Below are 9,975 nucleotides of genomic sequence, written 5' to 3' on the forward strand. Positions count from 1 at the left end.
CCCATGTCCCCCCTCTCTCTCTCTCTCTCGAACTGGCGGGGAGAGAGCGGAGTTGTTGGGAGAGCTTCAACGATGCCGGGGACAGGCGGAGTAACCGCCTCGGTGCTTAAATCAGCGTCGCGTTTGAAGGCTTTAAGCGGTCGCGCTGATGGCAACGAGCATGGGATACCATTTACTGCGTGAGAGGAGAGACTTGGAGTGTCTGCGGTGTGCGTGGGATGTGTGTGTGTGATGCGTGCATGTTCTTTTTTTATTCATTGGGGGAGCGGTAATGTGGTGGTTAGGGCGGCTCGGGTACGACCCGCCCCACCCCCCACCATTTCGTATTGTTCGTATTGCCGCTCACGGCCAACACCGGTGACGATTATCCAACTCGGCCCTGGGCTTCCACTAAGTCGACTCAGCCTCAAATCGAGTACCTTGTGCGTAGTGTAACCGAGGCCAATAGGGAGACAAAGGCGGCCGGCCGCCCTCGTGTACCGGTGCCCGCCTTCACAGATGCTCGCTAACAGCACACCTGCCCAAGTCTGTTACGGCTGCACTGCAGGATCTGTCTCTCTGTAGTTCTGGCCACACCGCAGCCTCGTGCGCGTGTACATGGCATCCTTAATATGTGCTTGCTAACATAACTTTCCCCGTCAGTCCATGTAGGCTGCACGGGAATCTTTGCCTTTGCGTGCCCACGTGAACGGCCACACGAGTGGAATAGTAGTCCGTGCCCCCCCCCCCCGCCCACTGCTCTTCCCGCATCACCCGCCTCGATCGCCCAATCGTCACTGCATGCGGCGCGTTATTATCGACTGATTACCCCTATTACATCGCTTGTGCGAGTGCCAACTGCCAATACGCATTACCTGGAAAGATAGAGACTCGGGTAGGGGGCGAAGGGGGGAGGGAATCGTACGAATGTGCGTCCTTGCGCCGTCGCTACTCATGCGTGCGCATGCGCGTGTCTGTTTGCGAGAGAGTGCTTGCATGTGTGTGTGTGAGAGTGCACATTGCCCCAAAGCCTGTGAGGTTATACGGATTATATTTGTATGTGTGCGTGCATGTATGTATGTATGTGCACGTGTGCGCATGGTAGCGGTTAGCGCGCTGCGCTACGAACCTGGCGAGCCGAGTTTGATACCCGCTCAAGGCCAACATCAGTGACGATTATCTGAACCGGTCCTGGGTCTCCCCTAGGTCGACTTAGACTCAAATGAGTACCTGGTGAGTGGTGTGTAAACATCTCCACTAGGAAGACAAAGGAGACCGGGCGTGGTGCTGGCCACCCACCCCCCTTGCGTGCTGTACCGGCCTCCATACGTGCTCGTTAACAGCACTTGCCCCACCAAGTCTGTTGAGGCTACAGGGGAGAATCTTTGTCTTTGTAGTGTTGTCCACGCCACACCCTCGTGCGCGTTTACCTGGACTCAACACAGACCGGAGCAGTTTGTTTCGGCTATAGGGGGGACTTTGTTTCGGTATGTATGTGCACGTGTGTGTCCTTGCGGAAGAGGTAGTGAATTGCGTTGAAAACCGCAGAACGGGGTTCTGTTCCTGCTCACGGCCAACATCGGTGACGATTATCTGAACCGTTCATCGGGCACCCCTAGGTCGACTGAGCATCAAGGGAATACCAGGAACACAATTGCAACCCCCTACGCCAAACCTTCCCAAAGTGACTCATAAAGAAGAGTCGTTGCCCGAAACGTCGCCTATTACAAAACAGTGTCTATACGCATACAAAAAAAAATGCCCAGTGCGATGAACGAACGTGTTTAGTTTTGCTGCTGCTGCTGTTGTTGTTGATTGTTTTTATGCACCACTGCCAACGGAGCAGTATCACGCGAGAAACACGCATCCTCATTGTGAGTCTCTCTCCGGTTGCCCTCTCTCTCTCTCCCTCTCTCTGTCGTACAACCGCAGCGCCACCCGCGCTGAAGCAATTCACGCGGCCGCGTGGGGCTCGCGAGATGCCTGGCCCCGCAGGATAAAATAAAGCGTTTAGCTTGCACGGCCATTCCAGTGTGCGCGGCTATTTTTACTCTGCACGGGACTCTGGTGGCCGCTGTGGATGAGAGAGGGATGGAGGAAACTGGTGGTGGGGGGGGGGGAGGCGTGGGGAGGGAGGCGTGGGGGGAGGAATGGAGGAAGGGCATTGGGGAGGGATGCGGCAGTGAAGAGGGGAGGCACGTGGGGGGTGGAGTGGAAGAGGTAACGTAGGAGTGGAGGCATGGGGGGGGGGTTGGGTATAGGGAGGAGGGGAGGGATTGAGGGGAGGCATTGGGGATGGATGCGGGAGTGAAGAAGGGAGGCACGTGGGGTGTGGAAGGAGGGAAGAGCGGAGGCATTGAGTGGGGTGGCGGGAGTGTTCCTGGAGGGAAAAGGGGGAGGCATGCGGGAGGCAGAAGGAATGGATGATGGGGAGACAGGGGGCGGGAGAAGGGGTTGGGATGGCTGGGTGAACGAAGGGAGAGAAAGAGATGAAGGTGAAAGCGTAGCGAGCGACACCATGCAGTACACAGAGCTTTACTCGCAGCCGGGACTGTTAGGGTCGGCAACCAGAAATTATATTTCCACAGCCAGCGCACCACATCCAGTATTCCTCTCGCTACGACTACTTAGATGCGTGGCGATTCCAGTTTACCAGTAGGATCCCGACCCAAACCAAAAAAAAGTTTCCAGTGATAAATTACACATCGCCTCTTTTTGTTCGTGCAAAGACCGTGCTGAATCCAAGAAACGCACTTTACTCTCTCATCTATTGCACCTTCACGAAGGCTGTGTTTTGTAACGGGCTGCCTATTGTATTTCGGACCTTCGGGCTCTTGGTGTGCTCAACAGCTGTGATTTTAAATACATGTACTCTTCTTCGCCGCACTAATCGGACACTGGAGGAACAATGCTTTCTTACCGAGCATGGCAACAGGACAGCGTTCGTAATTGTAGCGCGTCTCAATCGACGATGTCGATGCTGGGGGGGGGTGGAGGAGGGGGGGTGGAGGAGGGGGGGGGGTGGAGGAGGGGGAGTGGAGGAGGGGGGGGTGGAGGAGGGGGTGGGCTCGCATTGACATAAGCAGCTGCGATGTTGGTTGTCATGTGCATCCCCGGCAAATGTGTTTGACATTCTAATTCGGCCTTCAGTGTAAACTATTTTAAAAAATGGGGGAGAGGGGGAGGGTTCCCCAGTCCTGAGCAGTGCTCAATGTTGCTTCGGGACTTCGAATTAATTTAATAAATACGACCTCACATCCAAATGTTCCAGCCAATTAAAACGTAAATAAAGCTGTCTCTCTCCTCGCTAGCGCGGGCACCGTGTGTCAGACACACACCACCACCACCATACACGCGGCCGTCTTAATCGATGAATCCAGACGGCCCTCCGCTCCATCGCAAATACCATCCCTTTATAGCCGCAGACAGACAGATCCTAGCAAGCTTGAACCGCTCGTTAAATGCCGCCATATGCCTAGTGGTGGTGGTGGCTGCTGTTGGTGGTGGTGATAGTTGTGGTGGTGGCACTTCGTACACGGGAGGTGGCTGTCCACTATTTCCCTCCAGAATATAAAACACAAAAAGAGCACACACAGGTCACACGCGCAGAACTTTTCTCGATCCACTGCGAGAAGATATTTGCATTATTTCACCATACTTCACCACGTGTCTACCGGAGGAGACCTGTTATCCTCTGCACCTCTTTCACTCTGGTCAGTGCATGTTAGTAAGAGTGGGAGTCATAGACGTTGGAGCATAATACCGTACAACAATCGTTGTTTTTTCTTCCTGAACTGCCCTCTGTTGACGAAGCAGCTTCACAGCAGTCTAAAACATTTGTTCATTTGCGAGGTGGTTGCCCATCCAAACACCACCCGGGCCCAACTCTGCAAAGCTGCCGAGATGCCGATGGTATATCCCAGGTGATTTGATCGTACAAACCTATAGAATTATACATTATACGTATAAATTATTACATACGCATGAAAGTAATTGCTTAACACACCGTGGTCATAAAACAATGCATAACTCAAACACATACGATCGTGAATGAGTGAAGTCAATGACGAGGCATGTTCTGGAAGGACTTACGGAGATAAATAAAGAAGGAGAAGATTGCAACATACCAACGTATCGATTGTCCTTGAAGAATAGAGCTTTCAATCAGTACGCATTAGCCGCAGTCACATACGATCGGAAGCACACGGACACCAGGTCGTGCTCATTACACGCAAAGTGCTTGCCACAAATGAACCACAAAACCTTTGCTGAGCTCGTCAAGGAGCATAAACCATCACGCTAACTCTGTTCTTCCTCGCAGCGGATTTTGGCTAACCACCGAACAAGGTTGGTGACTGCATCGCGCGCTTTCAGATGTGCTTCTGCGGCCGTCTGGGATGATCTTCCTTTCCGATGATAGGAAGCCACTGGATCTATGGACTTTTAAACCTATTTGAGAACTAATTTCTTCAAGCTGTTTTTTTTTCTGTGTGTTTAGTGTGTCGTCCCCCAAACCCCCCCGCACCTCCGATTAGCACGGTGGGCTATGTAGAATGCGAAATAATTTTCGATTTAAAGTTTTCGTGACTGCAGGGATTCATCTTCTTGGTTCTTTCGGTAAAGTCACGTAGAAGGGAAGTAATAAAATAATAAAAATAAAACATAATAAAATAATTCTCACGACGTTTCGGCCACGACGCTGTCTCCCCGACAGACCTGGTTTTCACCTGAGGACGGCTGCTTGCGTTGTGGCCGAAACGTCGTGAGAATTATTTAATTATGTTTTATTTTTTATCATTTTATTACTTCCCTTCTACGTGACTTTACCGAAAAAACCAAGAAGATGAATGCGAAATAAGTTCAACATACAAAGACCTACATATATATATACCGATATAGAATATGGAACAACGGTTGCTAAATAGAAAAAGAAACGCAGAGAAGGGGCGGATGCGTGGATGTACACTGAGAGGCAAGTGTATCAGAGAGAACAAAACGCAAATCAAGGACATGGCATTGACTGTTTAGAGAAGTAAGTGTGCTCGAGAAGGACACGCCGATGGTCGAGACTGACGACAAAGGTGGCAGTCAATGATAATACAAATACAACTGATACTCTTAACTTGTAATTCCCGATGCAGTACAGCATTCGATCACTCTCGTAGAGAGAGGACGACCCAGAGGGGCGTGGAGGAACCACAGACAAGCGCGAGGACAGCCACGTGATGAGCCGCCCTCGGCAATTGCCCAAGCTCCGCGGGCCTTTATATGTTAAGGTGTTATCGGACAATAATCGAATGTTCACACGTGGAGGGAACGCTTCTCAGAGGCCAGCCCACTGTGCAGAGATGGAGCGATGAGAGTAGCTCGTACGGAGGAATAAGATCGATTGTTTCTGCACCTCGCGGCCGGGAGGGATGGCAATGCTTTTTGGGGAGGCATTCATCCAGCAGTGGATATGCAATGTCTGACAATAATGTTTATGCTGACAGTGGTGGTGATGGTGGTGGTGGTGGTGGTAGTGCATACACAACGCCTGGGTGACAGGTGGGAGCGTTGATGGAGCACGCGTGCTAATTTCTGCACGCATTGGTTTTGCGCCATGGCACATTGAACCGGGGAAGAAATATTTGGAACGATTAGCCCCGGTAATTGGAACCACTGTTCGCCAATCCCCAGAGCCTGGCCTTTTGCTAATAACGAATGCTCTCGATTTCCTTAAGACGCCTTAATGAAGCTATGTTTGCATATCCTTGACATTTGATGAATTAATATTCTATATATATTAATATACCACGGGCCTGGGTTTGAATCACCTGGATTGTGCCCGAATACGTCAGATCTTGGAAGCTAAGCAGCGTCTGGTCTGGTTAGTGATTGCATGGACGACCACGAAATATAAAAAAACAGCTGTTATAGGTCGCTTTCAAGCTACTCTGTCAGCAGAGGGCCTTGCAAGACAATTATCCGTTGTACCGTACCACGTTCGAATGTGTATGATCCCCAGATTCGCTCACTCGATGTCCTCTCCGGCGTGTTCGCTCTCCTGGCTAGATACATATGTTATGAAAAATGTGCAGATATATATATATATATATACCAGTTTATCCCATCACAAGGAAGAGATGCTGCTTATCGCAAGCACTCCGAAGGGGTTTAGCCTCAGGTCCCAAAGAAAAAAAAATGCAAATTGTGGTTTGGCGCGATGTCGGTCGTTTCGCTGACGAAGGTTTCAGCAAAGCCGGAAACCACCAACTATCCAACCAGATGATAGCGCTACCTGTACGCTCGCTGACTAGGCAGCTAGAAATTAGCCCAGGGATCGGGAACTGAAATAACAAGCAGAGCCATTTTTATTGAATTCAGTAAGAAACTCAATATTTCAAGAGCCGCAATGCATGTGAATACGAGACGGTGTCCTCAATAAATAATGTCGCGAACTAGCCAATAAAGAGCCGCATGCGACCCCTGCTCGAGCCCTACCACTACCCTAAGCAACGAGCCATGCAGCCAGACACTAAAACAACCTCTACCCTAAGCAACGAGCCATGCAGCCAGATACTAAAACAACCTCTACCCTAACTAACTAGCCAGCCAGACACTAAAACAGCCTCTATCATAACTAACTAGCCAGCCAGACACTAAAACAACCTCTATCCTAACTAACTAGCCAGCCAGACACTAAAACAACCTCTATCCTAACCAACTAGTCAGCCAGACACTGGTGCTAGCTCTCCGAAATGGGTTCAGGTTGTACCGCGTGTTGTTCGGTGTGATGTCCGACGTTTCCCTGGGGGGGGGCCTTATTTTATCCCTGAGCTTCTTCAGTTCACGAGCTTCTTGCTCTCCTCAAGTAGCTCCCAGCACGCGAAGCAAAACGTCGGACATAATTTCCTAACGGCACGCGGTACGATCCTCAGACGAACGCCCATCGGAGAGCAATCCGGCGGCGCAAGCGCAAACACCCCCGCCGTAAGTGGTTGGAAGCTGTCAATAGATTTAAGGCAGTGGGCAGATTTACTGAGTAGTAGGGAATCCACCGCGTGGCTTTACTCGGGGAAAGGGGGGGGGGGGCTGGGAGATTGCACAGGCGAGGCTGGAGACGTCAGCAGAGGAGAATATATTTAAATATTTAAGAGCCGACAGTGGTCAAGTTCCACATCAACCACCGCCACCCCCCCCCAAACACAAAGACACACACGCCCACACACTGACACGCTCAAAACATACAAGGTCAATAATGGATTTCTGACATTAATAACAAGACGGGGTGGTGTGTGTCCGTGTGGCTATCTCTCGCCTGCTTTATGTCTGTTTGTCTCTGTCGTTGTCCGGAACTCGCTGGGTCTCTCTGTGTGCATCTATTGTCGTGTCCGTCTCTGTGGACTCTCTCTATCTCTCTCTGATGTCTCTCTCCACACCCCTCTGTCTTCATCTCTCTTCATGTCATCGCTCTCTGGTTCTACCTCTCTGTGTCTGCCTCTCAGTGTGTGTCTCTCTGTCTTTCACTGTTCATTGATAGACGCTCGCTAACAGCACTTGCCCCAACGGTCTATGTAGGCTACACAGGGGACCTTTCATCTTCGTCTTTGTTATCCCCCCCCCCCCACCGCGTGGCCCCTTACTACGCCCACACGCTTGCATAAGAGATGTCACTGTCTCAATGGGGCCTGCGCATGGTTTAATTAAAGAGTATCAATCAATCAGAGGCAGGTCACTTTGCTCCAAACAACGGCGGGCAAGAAACCACCGGCGGGTGCTTCTTGTCAAATAAATGAGGTATCCCATATATAAAGATGTCCCCAGCGAGTCGGCAATATGTCAGAATTGGCCAGAACGAGAGAGGGATTAACGCACAAAGACAGAAATCCCCCTCAAAGCCTCTCGGGTGAACACGGGTTCTTAGAGTGCACCTATTAAGGCCGATACGACGAGGGTGACGTTGCTATGTGCTATAGCGTCACGTCCAGGCCGTCAGTGCATCCTCAGCGCTGATGTTTGACACACCGCAATGGGTAGTGATGTTTAGGGTTGAGTCGACCTAGGGACAACCGTTCAGATATTCGCCGGTAATGTTTGACCGCGAGCGGAAATCGAACGCTGGGCTTAACCAAGCTGTATTGTGTGAGGAACTCATTGATCCTTGACAGATCTTGACACAGAGTCCCTTCAGCGAGCTCCTACTGCAGGCGAGGCTTGCGTTGGCTGGGTCACGTAGCCCCACGTCCCCCCGTCACAGCATGCCCCAGCAGCTTCTGTTCGGTCGGGTAGAGGGGGTTAAAGGGACGCGGCACGGGCTAAAGAAGATCTGGGTTGATGTGGCACGGGATAATGTGGAGCTGAGTGGACTTGCCGATGACTGCTACCAGCGTTGTCAAGCTCGAAGCTCGTGCAGGACGCTGCTCGGCAGTTGGAGGCAGTCGCCCTCCAGCAACAGCGGAGGGCAAAGGCTAAAATCGTTGTATTGTATGTAAGTTGAACTTAGGCCTCACTGAACGTAAGCCATCCGTGCAAATCGGAGATGCGGGCGAAGGACAACAAACTAAACACACACACACACAAACAAACTGTTCTAAATAATTGAGTTTTCAATTTAGATTGCATGTAAACATCAAGGCGAGGGAGTCAACTCCTGTGCTGAACACACTGCCCCACTCTTGCGCCGTGTCTTCGTAGGGTGATCGCTAACAGCGCTTGCTCCGACAGCTTGTGAAGGCTACACGGGGAGTAGTGGGGGGGGAGTGGATCTTTGTCTTCTTAGTGAGACAGAGAGAATGGCCCGGACCAATTGAGCCGTATGAAGATGAGAGAGCCGATAAAGAGAGAGAGAGAGAGGGAGGGAGAGGCCGCTCGTTAGAGCTGATTGACACTGATGGGTCAAGAGGAAGTTAATGGCCGGGCGCTGATTGAAGTCTGTCTGGCGGCAATCGGGTGTGTGCTGTGTAATCGACGGCGGGAGATCTCCGTTTTGACGCGCGACTTAATCCGCCCTCTTGTTTGTCCAAGTCAATTGCGCGACCGCGCAATATCGTTTCAGCGGCGCACGTAAAACAAACAAAAAAATGTAAACTTGTGTTTGCGTATACGAGAGGGATACAAAGACGCGCGTGTGCGTGACCGCCCCCCAGATGTGCGTGTGAAGGGGGACGCGCTTATTAATCACTGTCGCGATCATTACGATCACGGGGGGCCGAGCCACGGAAGGCTTTTTGTGTCCCTCGGCGGTTTAAATCATCGCTCTCGCGAAAGCGCAGTCATCATCGCCAGCGCCACCGCTCACAGTCAAAGTGGTTTTAATAGTTTTTTTTTTTCTCGGCTCAATTGAGCATCGAGCCATTGGTGAAAATTCCACATTCATATCCAACGGCGGAGGGAGGGAGGGAGCGTGGTAGTGAAGTTTCTCCATATAACAACCAATTCTGACTGAAAGTTACATTGTCTCAACACCAGAGAGATCATGGGGCGATCGATACCCTCCCCCACCCCCACAACCTGGATGTGAAGCAGCAACATTTGTGATTGCGAGCCTGAGGCTCTGGAGCCGCATGAGGCTCTTGAAAGGCCTGATCCGTAACGATCTTTATTAAGGACCCTCTCCAATTCACATTGCATTGTGGCTCTGGAAATATTCAAGGTTTATTTTATTTTAACGAATTCGAAAAAAAATGTCACTTCATCTTCTTGGTTCTTTCGGTAAAGTCGCGTAGAATGGACATAATAGGACGGCTGCTTGCGTTGTGGCCGAAACGTCGTGAGAATTATTTTATTATGTTTTATTTTTATTATTTTATTATTTCCATTCTACGTGACTTTACCGACAGAACCAAGAAGATGAATCCCTGCAGTCACGAAAGCTTTAAATCGAAAAATGTCACTTATTGTTATTTAGCATGCCGGCCACTGAGCTAGCGCTACCGCTGAGCCACGAGACCCCCCCAGAGGCACTGCAGAGGGGGGGGCGTTGGGTGGTGAATCCTGACTCGCGACTCTCCCCAT

This window comes from Lethenteron reissneri, chromosome 44, assembly GCF_015708825.2.
Source record: "Lethenteron reissneri isolate LAM-NWPU_2019-01 chromosome 44, ASM1570882v1, whole genome shotgun sequence".
Classification (NCBI taxonomy): domain Eukaryota; kingdom Metazoa; phylum Chordata; class Hyperoartia; order Petromyzontiformes; family Petromyzontidae; genus Lethenteron; species Lethenteron reissneri.